This window comes from Theropithecus gelada, chromosome 5 (assembly GCF_003255815.1).
Source record: "Theropithecus gelada isolate Dixy chromosome 5, Tgel_1.0, whole genome shotgun sequence".
Classification (NCBI taxonomy): Eukaryota; Metazoa; Chordata; class Mammalia; order Primates; family Cercopithecidae; genus Theropithecus; species Theropithecus gelada.
This window is the reverse complement of record NC_037672.1, coordinates 102,680,575-102,696,859: the sequence shown is the minus strand read 5'-3', so window position 1 is coordinate 102,696,859 and position 16,285 is coordinate 102,680,575. Positions and strand designations below refer to the sequence as shown.

Below are 16,285 nucleotides of genomic sequence, written 5' to 3'. Positions count from 1 at the left end.
AGAAGGTCCCAGCAGATAGTATCTTTTGGAAGAGAAGATAAGATTAGAGGATTTTTCAGTGCCCCTTAAGTCAAAATCTGCTGATGACTATGTTCATTAGCAATGGATTTCTTAAATCATGTCAAACAATATTCCTCTACTCTCGGGATATAAATAAAGACTTCAACTTTCTTTAAAGCTCTGCTAGCAATTATTTTTCTATGGAATCTTCATTAAAATACTTTATTAAGTTAGTAGAACAAATATATAAAACTAAAAAGTTAAAAAGAGATCTTTATGAAAGATTTCTTTAAAAATTTGTACAGAGCAGAGAAAAAAAAAGACATCTGTCTTGCTTCCCCAATGATAGTACGAAGTACAACAGAAGGGAGTATGTGTTGAAAAGGGGATATCACAAGGGTTATTCATTTTATTTTGCCCAATTAATCAGGTGATATACATATAATATTTATGAGTAAATGTCTTTCTGATTTATCTGAAATGAAGGGAGCTTTCCAGAATAAATGCTGTTTTCACATTTAATGGGCTAAAAGTATATCCGGAATGCCTATAGCATATGTCTCAGGTGTGTGGCAGAGTAGTGTAGGGTGAGGGCTAGGTAAAAATGAGGACAAGAGGCACACACAGTGGCCAAACTGGTATGACCTAGGGTGAAAGGGATGCTTTTGTTAATTTGTGGGAAATAAGACCCAAAGCACTTGAAGACAAGAGGAAAGTCACATTACAACTAGAAGTTTTCTATCTTGCCTTTTTTCTTTTACAAATAACTCCAACAGAGGTTGAGAAACTCTCCCAAAGTCACAATAATTACTTGGGTATGAGCATTTGACTGTATGTACCTGCCACATCACACATGCAAGTAATATTTTGTACCTTCCAAACATCCTTTCTGGTTCCACTGTCATATTTTAAGATCTACTTCCCTTGGGTTTCTCTGTTTAAAGAGGACTTTGATCTTAACTTTAGGACTATTTCACCTGTTTTATTTATTATTTATTTATTTATTTTTGAGATGGAGTTTTGCTCTTGTTGCCCAGGCTGGAGTGCAATGGCATGATCTTGGCTCACAGCAACATCCACCTCCCAGGTTCAAGCAATTCTCCTGCCTCAGCCTCTCGTGTGGCTGGGAGTACAGGCGCCCACCACCACACCCAGCTAATTTTTTATATTTAGTAGAGATGGGGTTTCACCATGTTGGTCAGACTGGTCTCGAACTCCTGACCTCAAGTGATCCACCCACCTCGGCTTCCCAAAGTGCTGGGATTACAGGTGTGAGCCACCACGCCTGGCCTTATTTTATCTCTTTTAAAAGAGATTTTATCAAACTTTAATGTGTGGATTCTGATTCAGCAGGTCTGATTAACTAGGCTTGAGATTTCGCAGATCTCACAAGCTCCCAGGTGACGTTGGCACTTGTTTGTGGACTACACTGTGGAATAGTAAGGAATTAGGTTTTTGGGGTGTCCAAACTTGACCCTAAAATATTTGTGTAAATCATCAGGAAATTAATATTAGGTATAAATGCCAAATGAATTCTACTTTCTCAGGCTAACCAAAGATTTATTCAAGGAATATTTATTAAGACCTTACAATATGCTAGTCATTGTTCTATTAAAAGAAAAGATGAACTTTTTTACTGTCATTTCTATTGTTATAATAAAATAAAGTGCCAATTACAAAAATTTTTTTTAAAGACAGTCTTGCTGTGTCACCCAGGCTGGAGTGCAGTGGCATGATCTCGGCTTAATGCAACCTCTGCCTCCCAGGTTCAAGAGATTCTCGTGTCTCAGCCTCCTGAGTAGCTGCAAGTACAGGTGTGCACTACCACACCTGTTTAATTTTTGTGTTATTTTGGTAGAGACGAGGTTTCACGATGTTGGCCAGGCTGGTCTCGAACTCCTGACTTCAAGTGATCCACCCGCCTCTGCCTCCCAAAGTGCTGGGATTATAGGTGTGAGCCACCACACCTGGCCTAGTGCCAAATTTTTTCTTACTTAGACATCACTTTCTATATGCTCAAGAAATACTTTTGGAGATTACTTTCAATTAAATGTTTCAATAAAATATTTGACCAATTAAAAAGTGGAAAAACACATTTACTTTTAATCCCAGGGAAAAACCAGCCTGTATTGTATGGTGCTTGAACTTGTTAAATGTGCACAGCATGCTTTGTACAACCCTTGAGCTAGGATCACTGATTTGCTTTCATAGCTGCCCCATGTGGCCTTTTGTGACATAACCCAGGTCAGGCTGACCTGCCAAATAACTAACATTGATAAGTGCCGACCAGAAATGTGAGCTGAGTTATTCGGTACTGTCTTCCCTCATTGCAAGGGCAACAACCTCAGCATTTATTAATCCAATGTAATGCTCCCTTTGTAATTAACCTGGGAGCTACATCAAACATCTAATTGTACCTCTGACAGCAAGAGGGTAAGTTTTGTTGAGCCTTAAACCTCTCTCAACACATCTCTAAGAAGTGCAGTTTTGTAGCTATCAGTTGGTGGCTGTGAGAGAAAAAAAAAATAGCAGTCATGCCATTGCAACAGTGATTACCCCAGCCTCTTCTTTCAGTTAATGAAGTGTTGAAAGTTCAAGACCCAAGTTATTGGTAGAACTAATGAGAGTCAAACTACTATTAATACTTGCTGGAATGACTCTTTTAGGATTTAAAGCTTATTCACAATCATGCTTTGATAGGACCCTATTTTGTATGCATTTCCTCATTTGCTATATATTTGTTCATGCATATCTTTTTGTCATGTGAAGTATTAGCTACTTGAGAGCAAAGATGGTGCCACTTGTTTCTATGCTGTGCCAGTATACAGCCTTGTTCATTATAAATATTCAGGACTGCTTAGTAAATAAAAACAGAATGCAATCTGTGTACTTATCTTCTTTCTTAGCAAATTCTTTCTGCTTAGTACTAAGAAGTTTTCCTGGTTCATTCTCACCTTCCTGATTATGGTTGGATTAGAAAATTAGAATAATTCCTGTAAGAAGTTTAGATTAATTCCCATGATTCCCTGACTGACTTCTCTAGAAAAACCAAGAAGTGTAGATTACCTAAAATATCTGAAAATCTTTTGGGGCAGACTAGATAGACCTTGAATAATGGGAATATAGCAAGAGGCATTATGGAGGTGAACTCTTTTCAGTAGGAGTTTCAAGAAAACCAAAATTTACTCTTCAGCTTCCCTTCAATCATATATGTTCCATGAAATTCAAAAAGTAATATATGTGAACATAAATTTACATAATTTTCCTGAAAAAATATCTCCACAACACTAATATTACATTGCTTAATGTGATGTATGATGATAGAACTATGGAACTGAAGATATCCTCAAAAAATATTAGCCATTGACTATTCTGGCTGTAAGTCTAAATCCTGGCTATGAGACTATTCTGGAAATGAGTCTAAATATAGACCCAAGCCCCACAGTATTAAAAGGTGTGCTTTAGTTTGATCACCCTTAGACCTAACTGCTCATTGTGTAAAAGCGGTGGGTTAAAGAGAACCAGTAATCCCTGATGATCATCTAACATCACTGCATGCCAGATACTGTATTAAGAACTTCATATGCATCAACTCATTTAATCTTCATGATATCCCTATAAAGTAGGTGTAATTTTTCTACCCACTTTACAGATGAGGAAATAGAAGTACAGAGAGATATTAAGAAATTTGTCCAAGGATACTCAACTAGAAGGCATGTAAGGGATTAAAACCCCGATTTACCTAGCTCTAGAGTCTTTGTTCTAACCTCCAGTACACTATGTGGCTCTTCTAAACCAAGCTTGCTTTAAATGACAGATGGAAATAGAAGTGTTGCCAGTTCCAAAACCACACTGTATAGGTGCAAACCTAAAATAAATACTTCATCAAATTGGTATAAACAGCTTTTCTAATCATGCAGATATTATTTTCATTTCTTGAAAAGATGCTTTATTACAGCAGAATAGGCTGAGGAGTTAGTTATACGGATTAAATATAATTTCATATGGATAGTCTGCAGCAGAAGTGAAGAGGAAATTCATATTTTGTCGACACTCCAAAAGTGTATTCAATTTGGTAGACTTTGCTGCACTCCATGCCCTGTCGTAAATAGAAAGCAATTAACTAAACTCTACTCTTGTAACAATAGCAATGGGGACTTTAAAAGGATAAACCGGCCGGGCGCAGTGGCTCACACCTGTCATCCCAGCACTTTGGGAGGCTGAGGTAGACGAATCATGAGGTCAGGAGTTCGAGACCAGCCTGGCCAACATGGTGAGACCTCTTCTCTAATAAAAATACAAAAAATTAGCCAGGCGTAGTGGTGGGCATCTGAAATCTGAGCTACTCGGGAGACGGAGGCAGGAGAATCGCTTGAATCCGGGAGATGGAGGTTGCAGTGAGCTGAGATCATGCCACTGCACTCCAGCCCAGGCGACAGAGTGAAATTGTCTTAGAAAAAAAAAAGAAAAAAAAGAAAAAAAGAGGATAAACCTCTTACATGCTTACATAACTTTACATAGGTGAATCATCAAACAAATGCAATTTTTAATTCCACTCAGTGCTATGTTAGCATTTTTCTTCCTGCTCAGTCTTAAGGCTTGAAAGATATTATACATGCTTAATGTTGATGTGCATTATATAAACATTTCCTTATCGCTGAACATCTTTCTTCCTTTCTCTCTTTTAACTGTAAATATTCTGAAATGACCATCTATGCACAGCTTGCCTGCCCTCCTTCTTTCCCCCATCCCCCTTTCTTCATTCCTCTTACCTCCCTTCCCCTTTCTCTTACTCTTCTCTTTTTTTTCCGTAAGATAAAACGTGACCAAAAGATAAGAATATTTTTGTGACCCTTGAAACCTGTTGCCAAATTATGTACCCAGAATATTATACCAATTTATGCTGAAATCACCAATGAATGGGAGCATCATCCCTTTTCATATTTGCCAGAGTTGTTCATTATAATTTTAAACTTAATGTAATGATAGAATGCTTCCTCATTAAGAAAAATCCTCCTCTTTTAGAGAGGGTTCCTTTTAAAGGTTTTCAGTTTTTAGATTGTTAGAGAAGTAAATCTTTTGAATGATTAAAACACATTCAGTTACCTATACTTCTCTTTTTAGAGATAGACTACCAAAACCAGTCTGTTCTGCACCATATATGCCTGACACCCATAAGACACATTGCTATGTCTGTCAAATTACCCCTCCTTGCTTGTCCACTCAAGATATTACACAACTATCTTAGTTGAAACAAAAGAAGTTCTCCTGCGTTAGCTTATTTTTTTTTATTTAATTAAAAAAACTTTTTAACCACAGGCTTAATTTGCATTTAGAGGTTCCCATTTCTTCCTCTCAATGTTACCCAATAGATACCACAAAGTAACTGCTTCTGTCCAGACTGGCAGTAGAAAACTGTTGTGGTTCTAATGATAAGAAGAGCACTAACCTCCAAAGAATTCAGGGTTCTTATTTGCAAAACTAATCAATAATTTGGTTTTACATACTCTCTCTTTGATGAAGTTCTAGTGGAGAAGGATGACGGACAAGGGTTGAGCAAGGTAGCTTATGCTACATATTTTTTTTTTTAACAGTTTCACAATTTATTTATTGAAAGATCATATGTTATTTTTAATTTTGAGAAACTTTTTATTTTGAAAACTCCACTTGGACTCAGGAAGGGGAACATCACACACCGGGGCCTATCATGGGGAGGGGGGAGGGGGGAGGGGGGAGGGATTGCATTGGGAGTTATACCTGATGTAAATGACGAGTTGATGGGTGCAGCAGACCAACATGGCACAAGTATACATATGTAACAAACCTGCACGTTATGCACATGTACCCTACAACTTAAAGTATAATAATAATAAATAAATAAATAAATAAATAAATAAATAAATAAAAGAAAACTCCAATCCTACAGGCAGATTACAAGAATAGGACAATGAATATTGTAGATTCTCCCTCTACGTTCATGAATTGTCAACATTTTGCCATATTTACTTTGTCTCCTTTTCCTTATACTGCATTTTTCTCCCTGAAAAAGCTGAGAGTAAGTTGCAGACATCTTACCCCTAAATAACACAGAGTATATCTCCATCTCCTGATAAGACATATATATAACCTACATACTATATATATGTATGTGTGTGTACATATAACCATAATACCATTGCCACTCAGACTATTTATCATTAACATAATACTATTATTTAATATACAATCCATCCATACCCAAATTTCCCCAGTTGTCCCAATGTCTTTTTTTTTTTTTTTTTTTTTACGATGTAGGATTCTATCAAGGGTTATGTATTATCTTTAGTCTCCTTTAGTCAGAACAGTTTCCTAACTTTTTTGTTTTCATGATATTTTTGAACATTCTAGGCTCTTCTTTATGACAACCCACCTCCACCACTACCTTATTTTTTGGAATATGGAAGCTGTCTTTCTGACTGTCAGATCAATGTGTTTTTGACTCTATGACTCCATGTATGTCATTCTTTTATGTCTTTTTCCTCTCATATCTCTGTGCTATTTCCTTGTTTTTCTCTTTCATCAGTTTTTTAGGACAAATTTTTGTTTTATATTTATTTTTTTCATTTTCTTTTCTTACTCAACTTTTTCCCTTCCCTGTAGGCTCTCATCTGTTTCCTTGAGATAATACTATTTTTAAAAATTGTAATTTGTTTGGTGTTATTTGTCTTTTTTCTAACTTTCTAGCACTTCCCCTCAAGATGATGTGCTCCCTGTAAAGACAACTCTGTTTTTACAAGTATTTTCCAAACTGTAAGTTAAATTCTCCTTTAAGATTATACTTGTTCTCTCTCTCATTTCCTCAGCTTCCTTTCCTTTAGGCAGGTCTTAACTGAAATTCTCATTTTCCAAGTTGCCCTAAATCAGAACTTTACTTTTACTAAAATGTGTTCATTTAGATAAAGTATATTATGCTAACTTTGACTCTATGGTGGAAAAATGCATTTTGTCATATTCCTGGTTCAACATTCATAAGATTTTGTCTATTTTAATTGACACAAACCTTGGATTTGAGGTTTAAAAAAACAAAAAAAGAGCTTAACATACCTAAGCAAACATGCATATTGAAAATGGCTGTTGTAAAATGTCATTCCAATTATTTCAGGATAATAATACCAAATACAGTCTTATTTGAAAGAATGTTAAAGCTGAAGGAGCTTTAGAGATACTTAATTTACTTCCATTAGTTTTCATATGAGGAAACTGAGAGCCCAAATTACTTAAGGTCACAATTGGTGGGGAAAATTCAAGGGATCCCATATCCTGATTTTCAGTTCAGCATATATTATTTGCTCTCACTGTTTCAATTTAATATTTTCCTGGAAATAATATTCAGAGATATAAGAGAACTCCTTGGAAAGCACTTGGAAATATGTGACAACGAAGAATTAAGAACACCTCATTAGCTATAGCATCTGGTTTAAAAAGATAGTCTTGCTTTGATGACTATTGCTGCAGACCTAACATACATTGAATTATTGCTTTGTATCTGACATTGTTATAAGCATTTTACATGCATTCATTAATTTAATCTTCACGATATCCCTAAAAGTTGATATATTATCATTCCCTTTTACAAATGCAAAACTGGAGGCACAAAGAGTTTAAGTAACTTTCCTAGGGTCATTTAGTAACAGGAAGAATCAGAATGCACAGGGCCGTGCACCTAGCCACTGTGATATACTGCCTCTCTTGATTTTAAGAGCTTCAAACACAAAGGCCATTCTTTTTCTTTCACAAATATGGAAACTGAGGCACAAATGGGTTTAAATGTTTTATTTAATGTTACCCAGTCAATAAATGCAAATAGATATCCCAAACTAACTTTGCCTTATATTGAAAATTTCCCCAAATCACAAAGGTGTCATATCCCCCATTCTAACCGGATTGCCACATCTGGTGAGACTTCCCCAGAAATTTTATTCAGAGTTACATTGGTTGATCACATTGTTTCTTCTTGCTGATGTGAATTGGCAAGATGGTTGTCTGTAGTTTATATCACCTATTATTATGAAATTGTTTTTCTCTATACAGAACTAAGTTACTAGTATCTGCTAGGAGCCAGATATTTTCAACCAACTAACATCCTTCTTTTAAAAATGGAAAAGGCTAAACGTGGTTCCTCATGCTCATAATCCCAGCAGTTTGGGAGGCCGAGGTGGGAGGATTGCTTGAGCCCAGGAGTTTGAGACCAGCCTGGGCAACGTAATGAGACCACATCTCTTAGAAAAAAAAATACAAAAAATAAAAATGGAAAATAGCACTAAATTAAACTCTGCATGCCTCATTTATGATGAATTTGGTCATCATTTTCATTAAAGTACTAACAATGTCTATATGGCTATTGCTACAAAGGATTTTTTTTTTCAAAAGGTCAATAAGGCTAGATATAACTTTACTATAGTCCTTAACTAAGTAGATAATAGAAAATGGAAATTTTGACCAGGTGTATGACATATGATCTGAATTATCAGTCCGGGTTGACCTAACACAGGAATAAATTTTCAGCTGATGATCTAAGTCCTGACTGTTTCGGAAACCTCTAGAAGGAAGAATTGTAATATAATATACTTGGTGAATAATGTATAACACCATAGTGAGTGACCCTCTATTGAATTTATGGCAAGTGGGAAATGATACTTAAAAAATGGGAAGAATTTGGGTAACTTTCACAAAGTTGTCCCCCTATTTGTGTCTGTCTCAGCTTTGTGTAGGCTAAAAGATGAAGATTACCTCAAGATGCAAAGAGGCATAGAGGGGCTCCTGAGACCGGCAAGGTACTGAGGACTTAAGGTACACCTTGAATTAAGTTTGACAGTACACACAATTTTTTTCTGACAATATGGAAAACGAAATGGTCACTAACATCTTGGGGTGACTACTTGTACAAAAATGACTGGCATCTCCAATAAAATTTCCCCTACTCTTTTGGGAAGCAGCCTACACAGCAGGTAATTACAGTTTGGCTGGAATGTAAGTCAGCCAAAGCCTTATCTCAATAACATGTCCTGCTTGCAAAATGAAGTGTAAGAGTGCAACTCAGGAAGAGTGCATGGCTGAGCAAGTGTTCTGGGGGAAAGACCTGGACAGAGAAAGAAAGATGAGAATAATAGGAAAGAGAAATGCTAAACATTCCTTTTCGGTCTTCTAGACGCTGCATAAAATTCCAGAATCTTATATCCCATGTTCATTATACAACAAATTATGTGGGGAATCTTATGTATGAATCTAAACATGTAAGGCAATGCCACATTTTTGCTGAGAGGATTTATTGTTGAAGAGCATAAAAATGTGACTTTGTTTTCTGAGGCAGAGGTCTGTGATATACCTAACACAAGTATTAAGCAGTTCACTACATTCAAATAAGTGGTCTCAAGTTCTCAGGAACTTTCAAGGGAAAGGTGATAAAAGAGACAGCAGTAAAAACCTTTGTGAGGAAAAGGTAGGCTAAGGCTAATTATTATTAATTATTATCATTTGAGACAGGGTCACACTATTGTCCAGGTTGGAGTACAGTGGTGCAAACCTATTTCACTGTAGCCTCGACCTCCTCAGGCTCTCAAGTAGCTGAGACCACTGGTGTGTGTCACCATGCCTGGTTAATTTCTTAAAACTTTTGGGAGAGACAGGAAACATTTTTGTTGCCCAGGCTGGTCTTGAACTCCTGGGCTCAAGCAATCCTCCTGCCCTGGCCTCCCAAAATATTGGAATTATAGGCATGAGCCACTGCACCCAGCTGTTTTTTACATTGAAAGGATGATCTGTGTTAAATTATCAGTGGGGTCCTTGGGCCACAGAGAAAAGTGCTGCTGGATAAAAGATCTGCATTTTAGTTTTATAAAGGAAAATAAGCATTGAAAAAAGGAAACCCTGAATGTGCAGCAATTTTATTTAAAATTGCATTACATTAATTTTTTAAAAAATAAAATAGAAAAAATTTAGGTTCAATTTGTCATATTGGGATTTGGATAGCATGTATACTTTGAAGTACATCCATTCATTAATCTGTTTATCTGTCTATCTATCTATCTATCTATGTCTGCTGCCATAGGAATCATATTTCTGGGCTACTGTGAAAGCTGCTCTTTTTTTCTGGTCCCTACCCTCAGAGGTCACAGTGGCTTAGAACCCAAAGAACTTGGGGCTTAGTACTCAACATTAGGGAAATCCAGATTTTCAACTGCATATGGTTTAAGTAGAATTTCTAGGATTCACCTGGGAACCTGAACTATGGATTTAGTGGGAAAAAAGCTTTCTAATTCCAATTGACTGACATACAAAGGCATTTTGGAACACAGTCTGTTTTTAATCTAATTGTTTCTAAAACTTTCTATGCATTTATGAAATATATGTAATATATTGTTCTCTATCAAGTATGTACATTTTTGGGGACTGCAGATGCTGCGTCCATTTAGGGCCCATGGGAGATAGTTTATTTAAAAGTACAAAGCTTGTTCTCCTCACTCTTGGCTGACTTCTAAGGAATTATATCTCAATCCTGGGAACTTTTTCTGGATCAAGTGAGACTTTTTTATATTTATGGCTTTTCCAAAAGCAGATATTTCAACTACTTATAATTTAATGAAGAATTATACTACTTTTATTTTTAAAATTCCCAGAGAAAGTTCCCAAAACTCTCTTAGTCATTCAGGTCTCCCCAGGTACTCCTTGACCTGTTACTGCTGCACAATCATACTGGAGCCAGCACTAATTTCCCCATTGTGCATCTGGAAATCAATACCCTGCTGGCACACTGATGGTGAGGAGGCATAGGATTTATTCGCTGGCATTGGTGGCTTCAATCAATTTCCTTGTGCACTTCATCTTTTTTTAGATTTTGCAAATTTATGTCCTTGTTCCTTCCTCTCTCTTATTCATTATCTAGTTAGAACAGATTCTATAGTCATTATTAAGATCACCAGCAAATAAAGAGGAAGAAGTGGAGTCAGCCTCTTAGGAGGAGTCAGATAGCCTCAAAAGTCCATGTTCAGTGTCAACCATTGTTACTTTGTTTGGCATCAAAAGTGGTAACAAGGATTAAGAAACACAGATTACATCTATCATCCCATAGAATAGCAGACTAAGACAGAATTTCGTCCTTGTTCCTCATATTTTCTAAGAAGCTTTTGCCAAAGTTCTGAAACAGGAAACCAGAACCATTTCTCTGGTTATGTAAGCTCTTCTACCAGGGCAAATGAAGGATAGATGTACCATTTTGGGTATTTAGGAAAGAAATTTTAGCTCACACTGGCAACATGCTTTCTGGATAACTATGTATGGATGGCTGTTGTCATAAGCACCACCTTCCTGGACTACTGCAAAATCTGCTGTTCCTCTGGTTTTCCACCTTCAGAGTTTCCAGTAAGTCAAGACTGAAAGATAACAGGGACTTGTAACTCAATTCTTGGTTTGTATATTTTTAGCTACATCATGAGTTGATTAGACTCTCTGCAATTCACAGAACCTAACCATAGAGTTGTGAAGGTATAAATTCCAAACTCCAAATAACTGTATCCACAGATTTGGCCACAGGAATTGGGGCTGGTTTGGTGGACCCAAGGCAAATGATGGTTCATGTAATTGCTAATGCTTCTGATTCAAAGAGGTTGGGAACAGATAATTTGTTTTTGTGCTTGGAGCTTGGATTATGATGCAAGACTAGAAGAAACAAGAGGAATAGAAAGATCAAAGTAGAAGCTGGGGTGGGAGGAAACGGGCAAAAACACAAGCAGGGCTATTTATGAAGATAGATGGCAAGTAAGATGAAATGAGGTCACTATAATGTAACTTTAGAACATTTTCATAATACCAAAAAGAAATTTGACACCTATTACCAGTCATTCACCCTTCCTCACACTTCTCTCTTCACTGCCCACCCAGTTGTTATATATATATAATATATATATTTTATATATATATAATATATATATTTTATATATATATATTTTTTATATATATTTTTTTGCTACTGACTTCTTTCACTTCACATAATGCTTTCAAGCTTTATTCAAGTTGTAATATGTATTGGAATTTCATTCCTTTTGTGTTCCTTCTTTTCTTTTTATCATTGGCTTGCTTTTAATTACCTTTAGCCTTTAAGCTCTTACAAATGTAACCAACTAGGTTAGGATAGGAGGAGTTATTTCCCGACACTTCTCATGTAAACCAAATTTTAGGTTTTCCTTTGTAGTAAAACAGGCTCTTCAGTGTTTACAAGATTATTCCTGAGTTGTGAAAATTCTCTCTGTGTTTTACTCCCTGTATTCCTCTATTCAATCTCAGGCTGCTACAATCAGACAGACAGAAAGTGTGAAGAGACTTTTTTCTTGTATCTGTAGAGGAAGACTTAACAGCAGACAGTAACTGCTTTCACCTTTTAACTTTCAGATAATGTTCTATTGTATGGATATACCATATATTAGTTATCGATTCATTAGTTGATGGACATTTTGGTTGTTTCCAGTTTTTGGCTAATACAAATAATGCTGCTATAAACATTTATGTACCAATTTTTATGTGGACATGTTTTCACTTCTCATGGATACATACCAAGGAATGGAATGGCTGGGTCATGTAATAACTCTATATTTAACAGTAAACAGTCAACTGCCAAACTATTTGCCAAAACAGTCACATCATTTTACAGTCACATCAACATATATGAGTGTTACAATTTCTCCACATTCTTGCCAACATTTGTTATTGCTGTCTTCTTGAATTTAGTCATCCTAGTTAATGTGAAGTGCTACACTATTGTAGTTTTGCTTTGCATTTTCCTAATTACTGATTAATGTGCTTTTCATGTCCTTATTGGCTGTTCATATATATTCTATGGAGAAATGTATATTTAACCCTTTGCTCATTAAAAAAATTAGTATGTCTTCATGCACACATATGTTTATTGTGGGACTATTCACAATAGGAAAGACTTGGAACCAACCCAAATGTCCATCAATTACAGACTGGATTAAGAAAATGTGGCACAGATACACCATAGAATACTATGTAGCCACAAAATCACTTAGCTGGAAAGTAACCAGCATTTTTTTCTAATGAAACAGAATAGAAGGAAAATATTAGAGCACACCATTTGTGGTAAATGTAATCATAATTTTGTGAAACTTCTGTTTCAGTTATTCATATACCTGTGAATAGATTATGAGTTAAAATATATTTCTTATCATGAAGTTGGATCCAATAAAAAAAAGTCTGAAAAAAAAAAAAAAAAGGATGAGTTCATGTCTGTTGCAGGGACATGGATGAAGCTAGAACAATCATTCTCAGCAAACTATAACAAGGACAGAAAACCAAACACTGCGTGTTCTCACTCATAGGTGGGAATTAAACAATGAGAACACCTGGACACAGGGTGGGGAACATCACACACTTGGGCCTGTTGTGGGGTGAAGGTCTTGGGGAGGGACAGCATTAGGAGAAATACCTATTGTAAATGGTGAGTTGATGGGTGCAGCAAACCAACATGGCACAGGTATACCTATGCAATAAACCTGCATATTATGCATATGTACCCTAGAACTTAAAGTATAATAAAAAAATTAAAAAATTAGGATGTCTTTTTATCACTGAGTTGTAAGCCTTTAAACATATATTCTAGATAAAAGTCACTAATTAATAATTTACAAATGTTTTCTTCTATTATTTAGGTTGTTATATTAGTGTCTTCCAGAGAAAGAAAACCAATAGGACACACACACACACACACACACACACACAGAGACATACACAGGCATACCTCAATTTATTGTGCTTTGCTTTATTGTACTGAACAGAGCTTTCATTTTTCACAAGCTGAAGGTGTGTGGCAACCCTGCAGCAAGCAATTCTATTAATGCCATTTTTTCCAACAGCAATATGCTCCGTTTGTGTCTCTGTGTCACATTTTGGTAATTCTCACAATATTTTATACTTTATTATTATTATATCTGTTATAGTAATCTGTGATTAGTGATCTTTGATGATACTATTGTAATTTTGGGGGGGCTATATGAACCATACCCACGAACTTAATCAGTAATGGTTGTGTATGTTCTGATTGCTCCACTAACCACCCATTCCCCCATCTCCCTCACTCTCCTCAGGCCTCCCTATTCCCTGAAACACAATAATATTGAAATAGCCCTACAATGACCTCTAAGTGTTCAAGTCAAAGGAAGAGTTGCATGCCTCTCTTTTTAAATTAAAAGCTAGAAATAATTAAATTTGGTGAGAGAGGAAGGTCAAAAGCCATGATAGGCTGAAAGCTAGACCTCTGTGCCAAAGAGTTGGCCAAGTTGTGAGTGCAAAGGAAAAGTTCTTGAAGGAAATTAAAAGTGCTGCCTCAGTGAACACATGAAAAACGATAAAAACAAGGAAACAGCCTTAATGCTGATGTGGAGAAAGTTCTAGTTGGTCTGGATAGAAGATCAAGCCAGCCACAACATTCCCTTAAGCCAAAGCCTAATCCAGAGCAAGGTCCTAACTCTCTTCAATTCTACAAAGGCTGAGAGAGATGAGGAAGCTGCAGAAGAGAAGTTGGAAGCAGTGCTTGCTTGTTGCTGTACCTGCTGCAGTTGCTTTCAGCTGGAGGAAATTTATGCTGTTTGTGTCTCAGAAAATCTGCAAAACGTGCTGGTGACCAGTGCCTCTGGGGAGCTTGAGGACTGCAGAGATGTTCTCTACGGGCTCTTGGGACAATGGGGAAAATTATGTTTCACTGTGGTCTATTGGAGATTTTGGAAACTTGGACTCTGATAGAGGGTTTGAAGGAGACAATCAATTACTGTGTGATATTAGACACTATGGTGATATAATGGATTGACAGTTGTCTGACCAGGAAAGAATTGTAGCTGCTTCATCAACAGGATGTGTATCAGTTTTCCTTCATCATCTGAATAACCAGACTCTTTCAGTCAACCAGCTGTGAACTACAGCTCATTACCACATAGGTCCAGAAAGTCCTTCGTGTAGCAGTGCACCATGTACAGCTGTTGTGTGGAACAATCCAGAAATCATTAATGTTGGAGACAATGGTTGAATAAATCTCTTCAAAGCTTATCACAAGGAAACTGTAAGAACTGTAGGCAATGCAGATAGTAGTATACTCCATGCTGTACTCTTTCTTAGAACTCTTGAGAGATTCTTACTGTAAATTCGATTGGACAGTTAAAAATATGGGATTTCATACAACAAGGAAATGAGCCTTCTCAGATATTGTCACTGACCGGTGACTGAGTGCCATTCCATTGCATTGATAGAAATCTCACCAAACAGCATGTTGTAGCTCCTGGTGGCCAGGATGGAATGTTGAGTATTTGGAATGTTAGACAAGGTACTATGCCTGTATCTTCGCTGAAGAATTACGAAGCTAAAATGTAGGAAGTTCACTTTCACCCATTAAACCCAGATCTTCCATTTATTGTTCTGAAGATGAATTCCTCTGACATTGGGATGTTTCCACAGATGTACCATCACTCTTTCACCAAGGAGGAAGAGCTAGTACTTTTTTGTCTCATAGCAGTGGTAAGCAAGCTAATGTTCACCAGTCTCTCAAAGTTCTTGGCTCAGCACCGATCCTACAAAAGACCAAATTGAAATCACAAGCTTACTTCTCAACCCTGTCTGTGAACCATTTGGATGCATTTTTGTCATCTTTATCCTTGTCTTGCTTGTGGAACTGATGCAGAAGCAGTTTATACTACTGGACAACTTTTTTCATAAACTACTGTAATTATAAGATTTTAGATAAATGTATAATCGGCCTTTTGAATTCCACCTTTTGTGCAAAATTTTATTATCAGAAAATGTGACATTTGCAGGGGAAACATCAGTAAGCTACCATCAGTGTCAATGCCCAGCTTTGGCTTTTGTTAGTTGGATATTCCCACAACAGTTGCAGAATCTGATAGATGACCGATGGTAAAAACATGTGAACATGTGGAAGAACATCAGAGGGATTCTGGTGCCAATGAATAATACATTGCCTTCAGACAATTATTGACAGCTCATGGAACTATTTCTTCATTTTTGATGTTGTGGGACTTAACCCAACATCAGTGGTAGTTAGGGGAACAACCAACAGGTTTCTATAATTTTTATCAGTATGTATACTCCTTCCTAGTGGCAATTGCCAGTGTTAATGATTATTCTTTTTATTGAAAGTATTTTCTATAGTCCTTCTACACTTTATTTCCTTAATAATTTTAATAAACTTTTAAAGGAAGAATTGAGTAGAGCAAAAGTGAAACATTAA

General features: G+C 36.5%; 1 pseudogene; it reads left to right on the top strand.

The window, feature by feature from the left end:
• Positions 1-15,229: 15,229 nt before the first annotated feature.
• Positions 15,230-15,753, top strand: LOC112625383 (annotated as a pseudogene).
• Positions 15,754-16,285: the final 532 nt, after the last annotated feature.